This window comes from Molossus molossus, unplaced genomic scaffold (genome assembly GCF_014108415.1).
Source record: "Molossus molossus isolate mMolMol1 unplaced genomic scaffold, mMolMol1.p scaffold_m16_p_13, whole genome shotgun sequence".
NCBI lineage: Eukaryota > Metazoa > Chordata > Mammalia > Chiroptera > Molossidae > Molossus > Molossus molossus.
In genome coordinates, this window is record NW_023425348.1 from 79,930,054 (window position 1) to 79,945,020 (window position 14,967).

At 40.1% G+C, this 14,967-nt stretch overlaps 1 protein-coding gene and 1 pseudogene across 1 annotated transcript in view; both read left to right on the plus strand.

Annotated features, from left to right (window-relative positions):
* Nucleotides 1-14,967, plus strand: part of HSD17B12 (hydroxysteroid 17-beta dehydrogenase 12) — a 159,874-nt gene that overhangs the window by 35,783 nt on the left and 109,124 nt on the right. The gene's annotated exons all lie outside the window — the stretch shown is intronic.
* LOC118627769 lies at nucleotides 12,832-13,142 on the plus strand (annotated as a pseudogene).

The following is a 14,967-nucleotide window of genomic DNA, read 5'->3' on the forward strand; positions in this document are numbered from 1 at the left end:
AAATAAAAATAAACTATTTTTGCTGAGCGTGATTTATGTCATTGCAAAAGAACTGAGTAATTCAACACACATTCTCATGGAAATACCTTGTGGGGACTGTAGTAAAGGATAATTTCTGTTTGCACTCACACTTGACGTGATTGTATACCTAAAGTGGGTCATTTCCACCACATAGAAAAATCATTCTTTGCTTTCCACCTCATCTTTTATTTATGCTTTATAGATAGTGGTGTTTGGAACACACACACACACACAAACACACACATATATTTTGTCTTAGCTCTTAGCCAATTAGTGATATCTTTTATAACGGGTTTCAAGGAGAACAGAGATAGGTGAAATTGAGAAATATTACCGAAACATCCTTTATGATGACAGCTTTCACTTCCTTTTCCACCCGTTTTTTTTCTGGATCTGTAGAACAGACCAAATTAGGTTTCACCAAATTTTCTTTTAGCTAACTGTGCCCTCCAGTGGAGAAAACACAGGGCAGTGAAACAGCCCAGGTAATAAGCAGCAGAGAGGAGAGAAGGTAACGCATCCAGGTAAGATCCAAGCTGCCTAACTGTTTTCTCCATAAAAGAAAGAGCTTGTTTTCATCCCCCATAAGCAAGAATGTTAGGCATAAGTCCTCTTCTTTATGAGTGTTTTGAAGACCCGAAGAGGGATTATTAGCAGTGCTTTGACTTAATTGCCTTTAACAAAGTAGTTGATGCAATGCTGTGCTGCATTTTGTCCCCGTTTTAATGACGTATTCAGTTATGAAACATTAGGCAAATCTAGTAAGAGAAGAGAGAGTAGAGTAATTGGATTTTCCCCTAGAGTGAACTCGGATGATGACTTTATCTTTTTTAATTTTTGAAGAGACAAAAAACCCCCAAATAATTTAGGGGATGTAAACAAGAAACACTTTGCTGCTGCACCTATGCATATTTAAAGCACTCAGAAAACCGAGTTGACCACTTCTCCCGTCTTTTCTGAATAGAAAGGGCTGCTGTCTTGTGCTGTTACTGCTGGCCTGACTGTGGCCTCTTGGTGAGCACCGGGGCTTCATCTGAGCCCCTGCGAGCATTGCAGAGGCGTGTGCTCAGGACGTGGGCTGATGCCCGCAGCTCTGCGCTGGAGGACGGAGCCAGGGGTCCAGGGTGCGGGATTCTGCTGCATGATGATGTGCACATTGTGCCTGCAGGCGTCCTCTGTGTCTGCCATCCAGGGAGGGAGAACTGGACGACCCAGTTGAGGGGAAACATAAAAGGAGATTCTATAGTTTTTGTTTTGGTGGACATTTGGAGATAAGTTTCACTCAAAGAATTTAGTGAGTGATATCTGAGAAATGGTCCACACAGGCTTTCTTTTTCTTAACTCTTAAAAATACCTGGTCCAACTGTCCTTATAACGAATTGTTGTTTGAAATTTTCTACATATTCAAGAAATACAATCTTCCTTCTGTATTTTATTTTAATGGAATATATATTATGTAAACTTTTTTACATTTAGAGTGATTCTTAAAATTGAGGCATATGGAGGACAATTAGAAATAAAAATGTGCCCTGGCCGGTTTGGCTCAGCGGTTAGAGCGTCGGCCTGCGGTCCAGAGAGACCCGGGTTCGGTTCCCGCTAAGGGCATGTACCTCGGTTGCAGTTTGTCCCCGGCCCTGGTTGGTCGTGCGGGTGGCAGCCACTCGATGTGTCCCTTCACATCGATGTTTCTCTCTCTCTCTCCCTCCCGCTCTATCTGAACAAAAAAATGGAAAAAAAAAAAAAAAAAAGAAATAAAAATGTGCGACTTTAAAAACCTTAAGAACACAGGTTTTTAAGCAAGGATCTTTGCATGGTAATCTTCGGTAATCTTCAAAAGGCATAGTGCCTTTCACTTGAACCATTTTTTGCAAAACAACATACATTTCTTAAAGAGATACTGCCAAACCGAACTCATTTTTAAAAAGCATATGTGGACTTATAGAAGAGAATTTGGAAAGTTTTTAGGGAAAATTCTAATATAAATGTGATTTAAATGTGATTTAGATTTAAATTCTTTACCTGTGTCACTTTTAAATAACAAATTACTATGTTTTGCTGTTTTAAGATCTGGTTCATGCCCTGGCTGGTTTGGCTCAGCGGTTGGAGCATCGGCCTGCGGTCCAGAGAGACCCGGGTTCGGTTCCCGCTAAGGGCACGTACCTCGGTTGCAGTTTGTCCCCGGCCCTGGTTGGTCGTGAGGGTGGCAGCCACTCGATGTGTCCCTTCACATCGATGTTTCTCTCTCTCTCTTCCTCTCTCTCCCTCCCACTCTATCTGAACAAAAAATGGAAAAATGTCCTCTGGTGAGGATAAAAAAAAAAAAAAAAAAAGATCTGGTTCATTTTGGACTATAATAACTGACTCTAGAGGGTGCTGATGAGCACCAAACACTTCCTAAAAATTTATACTGAAGATTTTTATTAAAATGATGTTTCCTTTGGGTTTTAATCTAGTACTTGAACCTAAATGCGTATTTTGCCTCCCAAGATAGCTCAAAGCAAAGATATTTAGGATTTTTTTTAATTGGGCAAATAATTTACTATTGTACTGTGAAATTCTTTGAAAATTCCACTGAATTTGTACAATAAACCATCTTTGAATCCCACTTTTGAAAGCTTGTTTAATTTTTCTAAAGGAAAGAACCTACTTCATGGATATAAAATATAAATCTTAGTACTGGATACATTTTTAATCTTTTAAATTTAGATAAGTTTGCAGAGATATTGATTTTATCTTTAGAAAGAAGCTGTTTAAAAAGTGTATTCTAAAGTTAGATTTAATAGAATTAACATGTAGCCATTAGAGTCCCAAAAAACATAGGTTTTATATATTTTAAAACCATAGTATGACACTTTGAAGAAAATGATTAGAGTTTTAAGATTAGAAGGCTTTTAGAAAATTGCTCGCCCTGGCTGGTTTGGCTCAGGGGTTAGAGTGTCAGCCCTCAGACCAGAGTCCCGGGTTTGATTCCTGCTAAGGGCACGTACCTCGGTTGCAGTTTGTCCCCTGGCCTGGTTGGGGTCATGGGGGTGGCAACCAGTCAATGTGTCTCTTTCACATTGATGTTTCTCTCTCTCTCTTTCTCCCTCTTAGTCTGAAGATGGAATCAAAAGCATCTTTAGGTGAGGATAAAAAAAAAGAAAGAAAGAAACTTGCTCCTTTTACCCAAATTGAGAAGGTGGTAATGTTGAAGATGTACATTAAGAAAAAGGCTTATGTTACAGGAAGAAAAGTTTATTAAACAAAACGAATTGTCATTAATTGGAATATTAGTCACTTGAAAAAGTGGATTTTAACATAAACCTTTGCATCCTATCAACCTATGAAAAAATGATATATTTCTTCTTTACCTGACTATGCCTTTATTTCACATTTCTTCTGAAATGTCACACTGTTTTCAGTAGTACAGATAGAAAGGCATATTGGAAGAATTCTCTAGTAATTTGATGTGAAACTGTTTCATTTCATTTAAGACAGTGTTGTCTAGTAGAAATTTCCATGATGATGGAAATATTCTATGTCTGCTCTGCATAGTTTGGTGGCCACGAGCGACATGTGGCTATTGAGCATTTAAAATGTGCCTAGTGCCCTGGCCGGTTTGGCTCAGCAGTTAGAGTGCTGGCCTGTGGTCCAGAGACACCCGGGTTCGGTTCCCGCTAAGGGCACGTACCTCGGTTGCAGTTTGTCCCTGGCCCTGGCTGGATCGTGCGGGTGGCAGCCACTCGATGTGTAACTTTCACGTCGATGTTTTTCTCTCTCTCTCTCTTCCTCCCACTCTATCTGAACAAAAATGGAAAAATGTCCTTGGGAAAGGATAAAAAAAATAAAATAAAATGTGCCTAGTGAGACTGAGGAGCTGACTTTAATTTTATCTAATTTTAATTTAAAATTTAACAGCCACATGTGGCTAGTGAGTCCTGTGTTGGACAGCATAGACTTAAAGTGCCTCTGCTAGGTGATAGATATATCAGGGACTGAATTAAGACTGTGATGGTCTGTATGCATCCACATTGTTATAATCGTGCCTGACATACTATATAATAACCACATTTAAGTGAAAGAAGAAGAATTGTGTCCTGAAAACGAAGTTGGTGAGGGTTAAAATCTGTTTAGGTCTGGAATCCTGTGACTTTTAAAACCCACAAATTACATTGTGTTTGCCCGTTGGGTATGTCTCAGAAAATGAAGGTTTTCTTTTGTGCTTTTGAGTTAAAAATCAGATACACAGAATATGACAGGTGACTGCAAAACAGAATGACTAATTAAACAACACAAAAGAAATAGCAAACCAGAACGCACATGTACCTGCATAGGAACTTTATTTGGCAGTTGGTATGCTTTTCTGAATGCCCATAAGTGTAACAAGTCTTCCTTTGAAAGTAAACTTGAGTATTAGAAAGAGGAAATTTGTGCTCCTATCTGATAAATAATGATAAAAACTTTAAATAATGCCTTCTAGTTTTTCAGGCGGTTGCAATTCCACATTTTTGGATTATTGGCTCCATTTTACAGGTGAGGGAACTATGATGTATTTATTTATTTTTATTCCTCACCCAAGGATACTTTTCTGTTTATCATCAGATAGTGGGAAGGAGGGAGAGGGAGAGAGCGAGACAGAGAGAAACATCAATGTGATAGAGCCACATTGACTTGTTGCCTCCCGCTTGATCCCGACCAGGACCAGGACAAACCGCAACCAAGGTACATGCCCTTGACCAGAATCGAACCCGCAACTCACTGGTCCGCAGGCCGAAGCTCTGACCGCTGAGCCAAACCGGCCAGGGCGAGGGAACCATGATTTAATAAAAGTTTAACGGCCCTGGCCGGTTTGGCTCAGCGGTTAGAGCGTCGGCCTGCGGTCTGGAGAGACCCGGGTTCAGTTCCCGCTAAGGGCACGTACCTTGGTTGCATTTTGTCCCCAGCCCTGGTTGGGTCGTGTGGGTGGCAACCACTTGATGTGTCGCTTTCACGTCGATGTTTCTCTCTCTCTCTCTCCCTCACTCTATCTGAACAAAATATCTCGGGTGAGGATAAAAAAAAAAAAAAAAAAAAAAAGTTTAACGGTTCATTCATTCAACAGACATTTATTGTTCATTTACTATTACGTGTAGATTTCTCTGTTGGGAAAGGAAGAATAGTTCCTCTCCTGGAAGAACTAACAATTTAGTGGTGACAATTAAACAAGTTACAATATGCTACACCCAATTATTATGCTATATGTATGCATAAGGTGCAGTGGAAGGGTGGGAGAAGGGCATGCAGTGGGGTGATTGACGAGGGCATCAGGAGTGCACCAGGTGAAGAAGGTGGGGGAAGGGCACTCAGGAAGAGCAGACAGCAGGAGCAAAGGTGTGACAGTGCTGATGTTCTAATGCCTACAAGGAAGATACCTGAAAATTCAGGTGCGCAAAGTTTGGTTTTATATCGTCTTGACCTTGTTTTTCTTCTGGCTTAGTCTGAAGAAGGACTGGCTAAAAATAGCTCCTGGCACAATGATAATGCATCAAAGTAACAATTTCAAGGAGAAAGTTAAAACTAGATTTAGTCACAGTACTTGGCAAACACTAACCATATTGATGTACTAATTAGAAATCATTTTGTTTATTAAAGCAGATTCCTAAAGGCCTCTTCTTGTTCCCTTCACTATAATATAAGCTCCACAGGGCTGTAATTCACTGATGTTTTCCCAGGTTATTATTCTAAAAATCATTGTGAATGTTTAAAAGTATTAAAAATGGATTTTTTCAAAATTGAAAAATTCACACATTTCATTTACTCAGACTGACCTTTTCCTCAATGTTTCAGTTATCTATTGCTGTATAACAAAGTATCCCAAAACTCAGTGGCTTAAGAAAAGCCAAACATATTATTGTTAATGATTTGTGGATCAGGAATTTGAACACGGTTCAGTGGAGACAGCTTTTCTCTATTCCACATGGTATTGGCTGGAGTGTCTCTACTGGGGTAGAGGGAGCTTCAGTTCTGTTCAATGTGGCCTCCCCAGATGGTCTCTAATCATTCACTGTACTAGGTTGGGCTTCCTTACCTGGCACTGAGATTATTCCAAGAAGGTAAAAATAGAAGTTGCAAAGAAACATAAAGCCTTGACCTTGGTAAGTGACTGTCACTTTTGCCACATTCTGCTGACCAAGGTGTCACAGGACCATCCAAGAACCAAGCAGAAGAGGGGAGATTCCACCTTTTGATTGAAGAATGACAAATTCCCACAGGAAGGTGGCATAAGATGGTGAGGTATTTTTGCAACCATCTTGGGAAATGTTCTTCTATAGTCAGCTCTCTTCCACATGCAAAATACACTTACCCATCTCCCAGGAGTTTTATCCCATTATGGCATCAACTTGAAGTCCAAGACCTTATCAAAGTCATGATGCACATGAAGTTTCTCAGGCACATCTTCAGTGCAGCTTATGATTGAGAGGTCTGTGAACTAAGAAGATAAGTTGTCAACCCTACCACCTCACCTGCTCACACCCAACCTGTGGTGGTAAGACAGGGACAGGAAAACTGCTGTCGATAGTCCCATTCAAAAAGGAAGAATGGGAAGAACATAGCCATCATTGGTCCCTGACAATTTTGAAATTCAGATGGGTACATGTCGCCAGTTCTCTTTCTGCACACATTGAGAATGTTCCTTGATTCGTGCCCAATTCTGCTTCTTGGGAGTTATTCCCTAATACATTGTTTTCTGAGACTTAGCCTTACCCTTTGGTGTCTTGGCTTTTTCTTCTCTTGCTTTTCTCATAAGAAGTGAGTCATGTTTGCAACTGTGAAGCCTTTTCAACCTGCTTCCTATCTGTACAAAGTTGGGACTTGCAGACACTTTTTTCATTTTGAACTATTTCTGTCTTTTTTTAGGCCAAGCTGGTGGTACTTTTAGCACTACTATTTTCTTAAAATCTTTGAGGGTTTTCTATGAAATTTTTGAGGGTGTTGATTCCATGTCCTAAACGCCACATCTATAATTCCTTTCAAAGACAGACTACTAGCAATACTTTCCAAGGTCCAACAAAGATTTTATGGACAAACCATTTGGTATTTACCCTGAGGCCATTTTTAAATTTTTTTATCTTTACCCGAGGACATTTTTCCATTGTTTGTTCAGACAGAGTGGGAAGGGGAGGGAGAGAAAGAGAAACATCGATGTGAAAAGGACACAATCGAGTGGTTGCCACCCGCACGACCCAACCAGGGCTAGGGACAAACTGCAACCGAGGTACATGCTCTTAGCAGGAACCAAACCTGGGTCTCTCTGGACCAGAGGCTGATGCTCCAACTGCTGAGCCAAACCAGCCAGGGCCATATTTTTAAAACAATTAAAAAAAAATCCTCATGTGAGGATAATTTTTCCATTGATTTCAGATAGAGTGGAAGGGAGGACGTGAAAGAGACAGAGAGAAACACTGATGTGAGAGAGACGCATTGATTGCTTGCCTCCTGCTCAACCCCAACCAGTTGCTGGGATGGAATTCAAAACCCAGGTATGTGCCCTTGACCAGAATCAAACCCGTGAACTTTTGATCTGCAGGCCAGTGCTCTAACTGCTGAGCCAAACTGGCTAGGGCACCAAGGCCATTTCTAAATTTGAGCATCTTTTGCCAGTTGGAGAGACTGTCCTGTGCCCTCCATGTCTTTAAATTCTGCTTGAAAATGAAGCAGGTCCTCCTTTAGTTTATTTTTCTCTTCCTGTACTTTATCGCATGCAATTGAAAGAAGCCAGTTGACACTTTTCATATTCTGCCTGGAAATATCTAAATACTCTATTTTTCACATTATCGCGGGCAACATTGTCAAAATTCTACTAGTATATAACATGTCTTGCTCTTTTCCCTGCCTGTGATAGCAATTTTCTTATGGCTCTTCTGGCCTTTGCTAACAATTTACTTGGCACATTTCCAGCCTCTTCCTGCCAGTTGGTCCCCAAAGCAATGCTAAATGTTTTTGTTGTTCTTTTTTTGATTCCTCACGTTTAGGTATCAGTTTCTGTCCCTGTTATCTATTACTGAGAAACATCACTAGAAAATATAATGGCTTAGCCCTGGACGGTTTTGCTCAGTGGTTAGAGCGTCGGCCTGTGATCCGGAGAGACCCAGGTTCGGTTCCCGCTAAGGGCACGTACCTCAATTGCAGTTTGTCCCCGGCCCTGGTTGGGTCGTGTGGGTGGCAGCCACTCGATGTGTCCCTTTCACGTCGATGTTTCTCTCTCTCCCTCTCTCTCCCTCCCACTCTATCTGAACAAAATATCGAAAAATGTCCTCGGGTGAGGATTAAAAAAAAAAAAAAGAAAGAAAGAAAATATAATGGCTTAAAATAAGACATTTTATTCTTATAATTTTGTGGGCTAGGTATTTGGACAAAGCTGGCTAGGGTGGCTCACCCCTGTACCATATGGAGGCACCTAAGGCAGCTTTGCTGGACAGGAGGAGTCAAGATATATCTTACATGTCAGGGGCCTAATGCTGCTTTTGCTCTATTGCTTGGACCAGAGGATCTAAGATGACCTTGCTCATCTGGGGTCTCAGATGGCCTGCACGTGCTCTGCCGTTATTCAGTGACCTCCTTACCTGAATGCCAGGCCACCGAATGCCTAGGTCAGAAGGCACAAAGCAAGTTAGGCAAAGCAAGTCATCTACCCAAAGGGAGGGAAAATAAATTCCATTTTTTAAAAATTTGTTTCTTTATTGATTTTAGAAAGAGAGGAGGAGATAGAAACATCGATGAGAGAGAACATTGATTGGCTGCTCAATGGTTAATAGACTGTGGTGGCCAAGGGTGGAAGTAGGAAGGACTTTAAGGAGACCAGCAGTCATCTAGGGGAGATGAACAATGATGCCTGGACTAGGGTGTGGTGCTTCAGGGGATGAGAAGTGCTTGTAAACGGTATTTATTTGATGGTGAGAGCAGACAGATACGTGGAAGGAGGAATCAAAGTGGACTTTGAAGCTTTTGGCTTGGTTAACCGAATGAATGCATGGTCCCATGGGGAATCCTGACAGAGGGGCAAGCTTGAAGTAGGAATCAAGAGTTTTATTTTGAACATTATTAAATGTGTGATGCCTACTGTGAATAAGATTGATGATGATAAAAACTCCTAAAAAAGAAATTATTTTTATCTTATGTTTTTTGTCTTTCTCATTAAGAAACATTGCTGTTATTTAGATTGAGACCCAAGCTGCAATGGAGGAAGTATATAGATGTGTATTGGGGAATATATATATATATATACACACACACATATACACATTTTTTTTTATCCTCACCTGAGGACATTTTTCCATTTTTTGTTCAGATAGAGTAGGAGGGAGAGAGAGAGAAACATCGACGTGAAAGGTACTCGTCGAGTGGCTGCCTCCCGCAGGACCCAACCAAGGCCAGGGACAAACTGCATCCAAGGTATGTGCCCTTAGTGGGAACCGAACCTGGGTCTCTCTGGACCATGGGCTGACGCTCTAACCGCTGAACCAAACTGACCAGGGCTGGAGAATATATTTTGATATGCATAGTTATTTACCTGTGAAATGATTGGCACAGCTGAATACCATCAAATATTAGGCAGTGTTTGTTACACTGTGTTGTAAAAACTTCACTGGTTCCTGAAGTGTTGATCTGGGTTTTGTTTTTTTTCCCCCCTCAATTCATTCAAAGTAGGTGTGGTCATAAATGATTAAGTGTAATTTATTATTCACATTTTCTTTTTATTTAATTTTGCCATATTTCCCCCCAGCCATCCTCCTCCCAATCTCCCCTCCCCCTGGAATGTTGTCTATGTCCATTTGGTTATACGTATATGTATATAAGTTCTTTGATTTATCTCATCCCCCCCAAATCCCCTCCTCTGAGGTTTGTCAGTCTGAACCATACTCCTTTATATGTCTCTGGGTCTATTTTGTTCATCACCTTATTTTGGTCATTATATTCCACAAATAAGTGAGATCATGTGGTATTTGTCTTTCTCTGATTGGCTTATTTCGCTTAGCATAATGCTCTCCAGGTCCCTCCAGGTCCTCTCCAAGGATAAGAGATCTTTCTTACAGCAGCATAGTGTTCCATTGCATGTATGTACCACTGCCTCTTTATCCATTCATCTACCGATGGACACTTGGGGTGTTTCCAGATCTTAGCAATTGTAAATAGTGTTGCTATGAACATAGGGGTACATATATTTTATAGTGTTAACAAGAGTTCATTAATTTTTACTATTAAAAATGGTGGCATAACAGTATTCAAAATGTTTTAGAAGGGTCTTCCAGAGGTTTGTAACTCTCAGAGTTGAGATCACCATTTAGCTAAGAGAAGAATCATAACTACATAATGCAGCATTGAATAAGGTGAATGGCCCTGGCCAGTTTTGCTCAGTGGTTAGAGCGTAAGCCCGCATACCAGAGAGTCCTGGGTTTGGTTCCCATTAAGGGCACGTACCTCGGTTGCAGTTTGTCCCTGGCCCTGGCTGGGGTGTGGGTGGCAACCAGTCGATGTGTCTCTCTCACATCGATGTTTCTCTCTCTTCCTCCTGCTCTATCAGAAGGCAAATGCAAAAATGTCCTCGGGTGAGGATTAAAAAGAAAAATGAATAAGGTGAATGGATTTGATGAATTAATGTGCTGCTTGTGAAAGACAGTGTATTCACTTTTGCATTTTAGCTAACAACTTTTTATTGTAGAGATCATAGGTTTTTCACCTCATCTCCAAAGTCATTTGGAGATATCATTTTGAGAAGATCTGCCATTTAAGTCAGACTGGCTTAGAAATAATTTATGGTTTTATTTTTAAATTGTGATTTTAGGATATTACCTCATAATGGTCATAATAGCACTCTGTTTTACTATAATTGGGCTGGGAGAAATTAATCTTTTATGTAAGTTGAGTTAATGGTTTATTAGTATTACCATTTACCTTTTTTATTAGTAAATGAAAATCATTTAAAGTTAAATTCAAATTCAAATGTATATTATATGGAGAACATAACTGATTTAAAACCATGTAAAATATCTTCTCTTGCCAACAAAACATTTAGTTTTTCTGTCTTTGTGAAACCTTGAGTCAAAATGTGCTAGTGAGTGAGTGTGTTTGTATTCCAGTGGTGTCGCTGAACCAGACAGGTTTGCAGCACGGTGGTTTATTTTTAGACACTGGGTTGCCATTTTTATCCTGCAGAAATATTCATCAGTGTGGTGCTGACAGGCCATCAGTTTTATAAATGTGTCACACAGACCAGATTTTGTTCTTTGTCTCACTTTCCCTCCAACTCTTTCTTTCCCTTTGATTTGTTCATATGGCTATTTGGAGGATGAGAATGTTTTTATTTCATGTGTTAGATACTTCAGTTCACAGATTTTCAGTATCACACAGTTCATTCACCTATCTGTAGCTGCTTCTGCATCTCTACTTGTCTATTGTGGGAAACTGTTATTGAGCTGAAGGCAAGGAAAAAAGAAATATATGCATTGGACGCTCTCTTTCTGGGTCCATGCAATTTTTGGCTGCCTTCTTCAAATACCTATATATGGGTATACAGTGTGTGTGTGTGTGTGTGTGTGTGTGTGTGTGTATTTCCTTGTCTTAATCAACTAAGGACTGGCATCATTCTGCATGAGCAATAGCTGCCTAAGACTAGGGGTTACCCCATGTGACAGAAAGCCTACCATTTTATTTGCATTGAAAATAAATCTATTACTATCTCTAAACATGTTCAACACCAATCATTTAATTTGTTAGGAGACTCTTTTAAAAAATTCTAGATGCTTGAGTGACAGATACAACTACAATAGGAGGAGAATTCCTGCAACAAAAGGAAGGGGAAACTCATAAATATAGTATATTGATTTTTTTAACAATGCATATTCATGTCTCATTTTCATAAAAGTTCAGATTTCCAAAGTAGGTTTGGTATTCACATGTCCATCTCTTCAACAGATGTTTACTGAGTAGATACTTAAGGGCCTAACACATCAGTAGCTTTGGTGGATACCACCGCTTGGAAAATAGGATGCCTGACTTGTAGAGCTTATAGGTATTTTAAGGAGAGGAGACTTTGGGATGTGTATTTCACAGACATGGTAGAATAGTATTCTAGGAAACAGTGTAGGCACAGGAGCCAGAAACTTGGGTTTACAACTTGTGCTTATCATTTCTTAGTTGTGTTACCTTGGGCAAGTTGTTTAGCTTCTCTGAGCTGCAGTTTCTTCATCTGTAAAATTGGTATATATCTCAGAAGTTACTGTAAAGGTTAATTAAAAAGATGGTGCTTGTTTAGCAATGTGCCAAAAATATGTAGCATCATGCCTAGAACATAGTGAGCACATAATAAATGCTAGTTAATTTATAATAACAGAAATAGCAGTAATAATAATAACAAATATTCTGTCAGTATTGTATACTCTATAACAGTCAGGAATGTATTCTGATGTAAATAACTGTGTATCTGATTAAGATGGCTTAAACATATAGGGATTTATTTATTTAACAAGAAGTCTGGAGTAGGCCAGTTTGAATATTCATCATTCAATAATATTTATTGAAAATCTATATGCCAGGTCCTATTCTAGTTACCTAGATTCACCCATAAATAAAATATAGCATTTCCTATCCTCGTGAAGTTTACATTCTAAATGGGGAGAGAGATGAAATAAAAAAATAAATAAAAATATATTTTAGTAGAAGATGGGTCTCAGAAAAAGTTTCATAAAGAAAGACCTATTTAAATTAGGTTGTAAGAGAACAGTAGAGAGTGGTTGAGGCATCGGCGGGAGGAGCCGTTAAGGGAGCTGGAGCTGCAGATTCATCCATATCAAGATGACAACCTCACAAAAGCACTGAGTGGCAGAGCCCATGGGGGAAAAGCCAGTGGGGAGCCTGGCCGGGATTGGTGAAGTCCTGGGAAAGGAGCTTTGACAAGGCCGATGTGGTCCTTGGCCAGTTGCTGGTGCTGAAGAAAGATGAAGAGCTCTTCCAGGAACAGCTAAAGGACACATGTGGCGCCAAAGCCAAGCAGTCCCGGGACTGCTTCGGGTGCCTTCAGAGTGGTGTGCCGCCTTCTTGTGATGCTCTCTGGGGAGCCCCCAATCCCTAACACCAGTCTTGAGTCTCCAGAGTTTGCAGCTGAGTGGGGGCGACTCCCTAGTCCCCTACAAAGGGAACGACTGCTGTCTGCTCACCTCTGATGTTCTCCAGGGGCTTTGGGGGCGTTCTCTCCCCTCACCATTTCAACCTTTTTGGAATTCTTGCTCGTGCATGCACGTCCTCTCTCCTTCCCCTGCCAGTGTTAGGTCAGTTGTTAACCAGCTTTTCTGAGTGAATTTCTGGCTCCTACCCTCACCCCCACTCTCACCTCTGGTCTGTTTTATGCCATTTGGCTTCTCTTTTGGCAGAACAGTCACTTCCATATAAAGTTTTTAAAGTCAATAAAGTCAGTGGCCTTCAAAAAAAAAAAAAAAGAACAGTAGAGTTTAGTAAGTGAAGGCTAAGAAAGAGAAAGGCACAACAGAGGAATAAATGTGAGAAAGGATGGTGGTACCATCTTCAAAATGGACTCTCAGTGAGAGGGCCGGGCTAGTTATCAAGTAGCCAGGAATCTCAAATATAAGATTTTTGTAAGATTTCTACATTTAAATAAGTTCTCGTGTTACTGTTATTATTCTCACTTTATATAACAATTAGCAGTCAGATATTAAAAGAAATAACAATAATGATACTAATATGTAGTTCTAAACAGTGCAGTGAACAACAATAATAATAAAACATGATGACTGACACTTACATAATGCCAATTATGTGCCAGGAACGTTTGTAAGGATTTGATATTATATTTGCATCCTAATCTCTGAGTTAAGTACCATTACTATTGCCGTTTATAGATGAGTGAATTGAGGTAGTTGATTAGATCAGGGTATTTGTCTTTAAGGACGACAAAGGAAAGAGGCAACCAGAGAGAGAGCATCTCATTCCATAGCCAGTGGAAGTAGGTTGAATCCCTAACGCCTGAGCAAAGGAACAAAGGAGAAATTGAGGGCATGAGTTGGGCCTGAGATGGCTGTATAAACAGTTACCCCTGATTTCTGCAACTAAGTCTTACCATTAGATGGGATTTGGTCCAGAGCTCTGTCATATTTCAGAGATAGTCTTCCCATTGCTACGCCCCTAGCATATACCTTGCTCAACAGGTACCATTAGAATCCTTTGTTCTAAGAGAGTGCCTTTGTTTGTTTCTTCTCTTGGTTATCTCTTGAATTAAATGAAGAGGAATTTCCCAGCTTCAACATTGGCCTTCTAATGGATTGAATTTCCAAGATTAAGCACATTGAGGCAGTATCTGAATAGCTCTTGTAGAACAAATGTTATGACATGGCCTGTCTATTAGAATTTCCTTATGGTTTCTGGATCACAGTCTGTCCCTAATTAGAAACTACCAGTCTGTCAGAATACAGGTGTAGTCCACTCTGAAGAAAACCTAGTGTAAGAAAATATAAATTTATAAAAATAGCTATTGTATGTGTGTGTGGGAGAGGATGGGGGGAAGTTTGCAGTCTAAAAATATCCTTAGGACTTCTATTAAGTTAATTGGGGGAGTTGCCGGACAGTGATTCAGAGAACAGGTTTTACTTATACAGTATATAAATGTGAGAACCACAGTTATTATTTAAAGGGCAAAGTTATTTAAGTATACTTTATGTCGAGGATTTGATCATAATACACAGTGTCACGCTCATTCTCTTCAACAGGACAATTGTGTAATCAGATAGCATATACCAGAGAGGACTGTGGCCTGTGACAGACAGGCCAAGAACCTGCTGACGTCCGGCTGGTCCTGTTAGACAGAGCCGCTCTTGTCAGGAGGAATAGATTCCATCAGACGACAAGTGCAATGTACAATGTTACAGCAGTGCTCGTTATTTTCAGTAGATATTTCCTTAATTATTCGTATGCTGTACG